Here is a 6632-nt window from a genome sequence, read left to right on the forward strand (position 1 = left end):
TCTTAGCCAAAAGGCCGAGAAGCGATAACCGTGAAAGGGGCGGGCCCAACAAGGTCCCCTTCATGGGCACTATCACTGCTTGCTGTCAGGGAGGCTGCCAGACAATTTTCCATGCACACTCTGGGCTGGGGGGCAGTCAACCACCAGTACACACAGCAGAACCTAAACCCATACCATTATTGCTAAGCAGCAAGACAGGGGCCCATTGCACTCCCACGGGGCCTTTTTAAATGCAATCCATAACCCGGATTTGCCAGGAACCCTTCTTACTCCTCCTACTTGCATGTGACACTGGGCTTAGGATCTGCATAGGAAACACACACACAAGCACACACCTACCTTTGTTGCCTGCAGATGCCTCCTTGGCTGTCCCCAAACGGTATCAAACCAACACCCACGGGAAGCTGTAAGCATAGAGGACATGCCTGCACCCCATTGGACTTACCTGTGTGGGTTAAATCCGGGTTATTTGACAACCTATGGCGGTGATGGTTCTGCTCAGGCAGAGCAGTGCTGATGCTCCTCATAAAGCTGTCGCTGCTGTGAAGGTTCTAGGTGACATCACAAATCCCTTTGGTTACATACACAACAAAGCTGGGTTGTTGTTGTTTACACTCTGCAAGGCCTGTGGAAGTGAGTGACATCATAGCACTGTAGTTCTGAGGGTTCAAGATGGATGCAACAATCTCCTGTTGCTTCTATGAAGGCCGTAATAGACGACATCACCAAACAGCTCCATAGTCACATACACAGCAAAGGAGAGATGTTGTTTACACCTAGTGATGTCAGTGGTATTGAGTGACATCACAGCACAGTGCTAAGGCTCCTGGGCCTGGACACAGCAGCGGCTGCAATATCTCAACGGAGAATACGTTTATATCTATGTGTGTGTGTGCGCATATATATATATATATATATATATATATATATATATATATATTTCTCCGCCGAAATCACTTTTAAACCCATTTCCACCTTTTTTTCCCTTCTCTTCCTCTTACTTTTTTTTCACGTTTTTTTACGTTTTTCTCCTTTTCGCCTCTTTTCTGGGCGTATTATTCTTCTTTTTCTTCTTTTTTTTCGTCTAATGCATACCCCATCAGTGCAGCAATGCTTATTCAATACCGCCAGCAGATGGAGACACTGGGGGATAATTTTCTAAGGATTTATACTGATTTTTCCTGTCTGAATTTGTCGCACAGAAAGTTGCAGGCCAAATATGTGTGACATTTCTGCGACTTTAGCTTCTAGAGCATTTTTACAACATTATACATAGGTGCTGAATACATAAAAAGCGACTGTTCAGCGACAGACAAGTCGCATCGGCTGAAAGTAGGCCAGAATGTCAGTCCATGTTGGAGCAGGTTTAGATACAGTCTAAAGCATAGATCTCAAAGTCTGTGCACAGAATTTAGCAAGGGCCTCGCACCTTCTGATGCATCAGGTAGGTGCACAATAGCATAGCCTAACCCTCTGTACTTTGGTCTATATTGATGCGGGACATAGACAGCCAGCTGATGACCAATCCATTAGTGCAATGGATGGCTGGAAGCATTTGTCTTTGCCTTTGCAATACCACAGAAGCAATGCATGGTCAATGTACAGCAATGACACACCTGTGTGAACAGCCAGGAGACCCCCCCCCCCCCATGTTATGTTACATAGTTACATAGTTAGTACGGTCGAAAAAAGACATATGTCCATCACGTTCAACCAGGGAATTAAGGGGTAGGGGTGTGGCGCGATATTGGGGAAGGGATGAGATTTTATATTTCTTCATAAGCATTAATCTTATTTTGTCAATTAGGAACATTCAGCACCCACCCGCTATCAAGGCAGCTGCCTATCATGTCATGCCCTACCTGCACAGGTGTGCTGGCTACTCAAATGATCCAATTAAGGAGGCCATTTAGTCAGCAGCAGCAGAAGTCCTGTGCCTGGACGCTCCAACAGGGGCCAGACACAAGCAGAAGCAGAAGCAGCAGAAGCAGCAGCAGCACCACCTTTTGTTTTTTGGCTGCAGCAGCAGCAAGGCCCACAGGGCTGGCTAGCTGGCTAGCCAGCAAGCAGGTAGCAATGAAAGTAGGAATCTTTCTTTTTAACCCTGTAAGGGGGTGGTGCACTGTACCCGAAGATACTGCCATATCGGGTCAATGCATAGGGCGACGGAAGCAAGCTTCGAAATCGGCCCCCGTTCTCAAAAATCCATTTAATATATGGTCCCCAGATAGGGGACGTATCAGATATTAAACTGATAAGAACAGATACTACACTTGATCTTAGCCAAAAGGCCGAGAAGCGATAACCGTGAAAGGGGCGGGCCCAACAAGGTCCCCTTCATGGGCACTATCACTGCTTGCTGTCAGGGAGGCTGCCAGACAATTTTCCATGCACACTCTGGGCTGGGGGGCAGTCAACCACCAGTACACACAGCAGAACCTAAACCCATACCATTATTGCTAAGCAGCAAGACAGGGGCCCATTGCACTCCCACAGGGCCTTTTTAAATGCAATCCATAACCCGGATTTGCCAGGAACCCTTCTTACTCCTCCTACTTGCATGTGACACTGGGCTTAGGATCTGCATAGGAAACACACACACAAGCACACACCTACCTTTGTTGCCTGCAGATGCCTCCTTGGCTGTCCCCAAACGGTATCAAACCAACACCCACGGGAAGCTGTAAGCATAGAGGACATGCCTGCACCCCATTGGACTTACCTGTGTGGGTTAAATCCGGGTTATTTGACAACCTATGGCGGTGATGGTTCTGCTCAGGCAGAGCAGTGCTGATGCTCCTCATAAAGCTGTCGCTGCTGTGAAGGTTCTAGGTGACATCACAAATCCCTTTGGTTACATACACAACAAAGCTGGGTTGTTGTTGTTTACACTCTGCAAGGCCTGTGGAAGTGAGTGACATCATAGCACTGTAGTTCTGAGGGTTCAAGATGGATGCAACAATCTCCTGTTGCTTCTATGAAGGCCGTAATAGACGACATCACCAAACAGCTCCATAGTCACATACACAGCAAAGGAGAGATGTTGTTTACACCTAGTGATGTCAGTGGTATTGAGTGACATCACAGCACAGTGCTAAGGCTCCTGGGCCTGGACACAGCAGCGGCTGCAATATCTCAACGGAGAATACGTTTATATCTATGTGTGTGTGTGCGCATATATATATATATATATATATATATATATATATATATATTTCTCCGCCGAAATCACTTTTAAACCCATTTCCACCTTTTTTTCCCTTCTCTTCCTCTTACTTTTTTTTCACGTTTTTTTACGTTTTTCTCCTTTTCGCCTCTTTTCTGGGCGTATTATTCTTCTTTTTCTTCTTTTTTTTCGTCTAATGCATACCCCATCAGTGCAGCAATGCTTATTCAATACCGCCAGCAGATGGAGACACTGGGGGATAATTTTCTAAGGATTTATACTGATTTTTCCTGTCTGAATTTGTCGCACAGAAAGTTGCAGGCCAAATATGTGTGACATTTCTGCGACTTTAGCTTCTAGAGCATTTTTACAACATTATACATAGGTGCTGAATACATAAAAAGCGACTGTTCAGCGACAGACAAGTCGCATCGGCTGAAAGTAGGCCAGAATGTCAGTCCATGTTGGAGCAGGTTTAGATACAGTCTAAAGCATAGATCTCAAAGTCTGTGCACAGAATTTAGCAAGGGCCTCGCACCTTCTGATGCATCAGGTAGGTGCACAATAGCATAGCCTAACCCTCTGTACTTTGGTCTATATTGATGCGGGACATAGACAGCCAGCTGATGACCAATCCATTAGTGCAATGGATGGCTGGAAGCATTTGTCTTTGCCTTTGCAATACCACAGAAGCAATGCATGGTCAATGTACAGCAATGACACACCTGTGTGAACAGCCAGGAGACCCCCCCCCCATGTTATGTTACATAGTTACATAGTTAGTACGGTCGAAAAAAGACATATGTCCATCACGTTCAACCAGGGAATTAAGGGGTAGGGGTGTGGCGCGATATTGGGGAAGGGATGAGATTTTATATTTCTTCATAAGCATTAATCTTATTTTGTCAATTAGGAACATTCAGCACCCACCCGCTATCAAGGCAGCTGCCTATCATGTCATGCCCTACCTGCACAGGTGTGCTGGCTACTCAAATGATCCAATTAAGGAGGCCATTTAGTCAGCAGCAGCAGAAGTCCTGTGCCTGGACGCTCCAACAGGGGCCAGACACAAGCAGAAGCAGAAGCAGCAGAAGCAGCAGCAGCACCACCTTTTGTTTTTTGGCTGCAGCAGCAGCAAGGCCCACAGGGCTGGCTAGCTGGCTAGCCAGCAAGCAGGTAGCAATGAAAGTAGGAATCTTTCTTTTTAACCCTGTAAGGGGGTGGTGCACTGTACCCGAAGATACTGCCATATCGGGTCAATGCATAGGGCGACGGAAGCAAGCTTCGAAATCGGCCCCCGTTCTCAAAAATCCATTTAATATATGGTCCCCAGATAGGGGACGTATCAGATATTAAACTGATAAGAACAGATACTACACTTGATCTTAGCCAAAAGGCCGAGAAGCGATAACCGTGAAAGGGGCGGGCCCAACAAGGTCCCCTTCATGGGCACTATCACTGCTTGCTGTCAGGGAGGCTGCCAGACAATTTTCCATGCACACTCTGGGCTGGGGGGCAGTCAACCACCAGTACACACAGCAGAACCTAAACCCATACCATTATTGCTAAGCAGCAAGACAGGGGCCCATTGCACTCCCACGGGGCCTTTTTAAATGCAATCCATAACCCGGATTTGCCAGGAACCCTTCTTACTCCTCCTACTTGCATGTGACACTGGGCTTAGGATCTGCATAGGAAACACACACACAAGCACACACCTACCTTTGTTGCCTGCAGATGCCTCCTTGGCTGTCCCCAAACGGTATCAAACCAACACCCACGGGAAGCTGTAAGCATAGAGGACATGCCTGCACCCCATTGGACTTACCTGTGTGGGTTAAATCCGGGTTATTTGACAACCTATGGCGGTGATGGTTCTGCTCAGGCAGAGCAGTGCTGATGCTCCTCATAAAGCTGTCGCTGCTGTGAAGGTTCTAGGTGACATCACAAATCCCTTTGGTTACATACACAACAAAGCTGGGTTGTTGTTGTTTACACTCTGCAAGGCCTGTGGAAGTGAGTGACATCATAGCACTGTAGTTCTGAGGGTTCAAGATGGATGCAACAATCTCCTGTTGCTTCTATGAAGGCCGTAATAGACGACATCACCAAACAGCTCCATAGTCACATACACAGCAAAGGAGAGATGTTGTTTACACCTAGTGATGTCAGTGGTATTGAGTGACATCACAGCACAGTGCTAAGGCTCCTGGGCCTGGACACAGCAGCGGCTGCAATATCTCAACGGAGAATACGTTTATATCTATGTGTGTGTGTGCGCATATATATATATATATATATATATATATATATATATATATATTTCTCCGCCGAAATCACTTTTAAACCCATTTCCACCTTTTTTTCCCTTCTCTTCCTCTTACTTTTTTTTCACGTTTTTTTACGTTTTTCTCCTTTTCGCCTCTTTTCTGGGCGTATTATTCTTCTTTTTCTTCTTTTTTTTCGTCTAATGCATACCCCATCAGTGCAGCAATGCTTATTCAATACCGCCAGCAGATGGAGACACTGGGGGATAATTTTCTAAGGATTTATACTGATTTTTCCTGTCTGAATTTGTCGCACAGAAAGTTGCAGGCCAAATATGTGTGACATTTCTGCGACTTTAGCTTCTAGAGCATTTTTACAACATTATACATAGGTGCTGAATACATAAAAAGCGACTGTTCAGCGACAGACAAGTCGCATCGGCTGAAAGTAGGCCAGAATGTCAGTCCATGTTGGAGCAGGTTTAGATACAGTCTAAAGCATAGATCTCAAAGTCTGTGCACAGAATTTAGCAAGGGCCTCGCACCTTCTGATGCATCAGGTAGGTGCACAATAGCATAGCCTAACCCTCTGTACTTTGGTCTATATTGATGCGGGACATAGACAGCCAGCTGATGACCAATCCATTAGTGCAATGGATGGCTGGAAGCATTTGTCTTTGCCTTTGCAATACCACAGAAGCAATGCATGGTCAATGTACAGCAATGACACACCTGTGTGAACAGCCAGGAGACCCCCCCCCCCCATGTTATGTTACATAGTTACATAGTTAGTACGGTCGGAAAAAGACATATGTCCATCACGTTCAACCAGGGAATTAAGGGGTAGGGGTGTGGCGCGATATTGGGGAAGGGATGAGATTTTATATTTCTTCATAAGCATTAATCTTATTTTGTCAATTAGGAACATTCAGCACCCACCCGCTATCAAGGCAGCTGCCTATCATGTCATGCCCTACCTGCACAGGTGTGCTGGCTACTCAAATGATCCAATTAAGGAGGCCATTTAGTCAGCAGCAGCAGAAGTCCTGTGCCTGGACGCTCCAACAGGGGCCAGACACAAGCAGAAGCAGCAGAAGCAGCAGAAGCAGCAGCAGCACCACCTTTTGTTTTTTGGCTGCAGCAGCAGCAAGGCCCACAGGGCTGGCTAGCTGGCTAGCCAGCAAGCAGGTAGCAATGAA

The 6632-nt window shown here is 46.2% G+C and overlaps 2 non-coding genes across 2 annotated transcripts; both read right to left on the bottom strand.

Moving 5' to 3' along the window:
- Positions 1–2112: 2112 nt before the first annotated feature.
- On the bottom strand, positions 2113–2303 carry LOC130347418 (U2 spliceosomal RNA). Its single transcript, XR_008885355.1, has one exon. It is a non-coding gene; the product is annotated as a U2 spliceosomal RNA (small nuclear RNA).
- A 2081-nt stretch (positions 2304–4384) lies between these two features.
- LOC130347421 (U2 spliceosomal RNA) lies at positions 4385–4575 on the bottom strand. Its single transcript, XR_008885357.1, has one exon. It is a non-coding gene; the product is annotated as a U2 spliceosomal RNA (small nuclear RNA).
- Positions 4576–6632: the final 2057 nt, after the last annotated feature.

This window comes from Hyla sarda, unplaced genomic scaffold (assembly GCF_029499605.1).
Source record: "Hyla sarda isolate aHylSar1 unplaced genomic scaffold, aHylSar1.hap1 scaffold_837, whole genome shotgun sequence".
NCBI lineage: Eukaryota > Metazoa > Chordata > Amphibia > Anura > Hylidae > Hyla > Hyla sarda.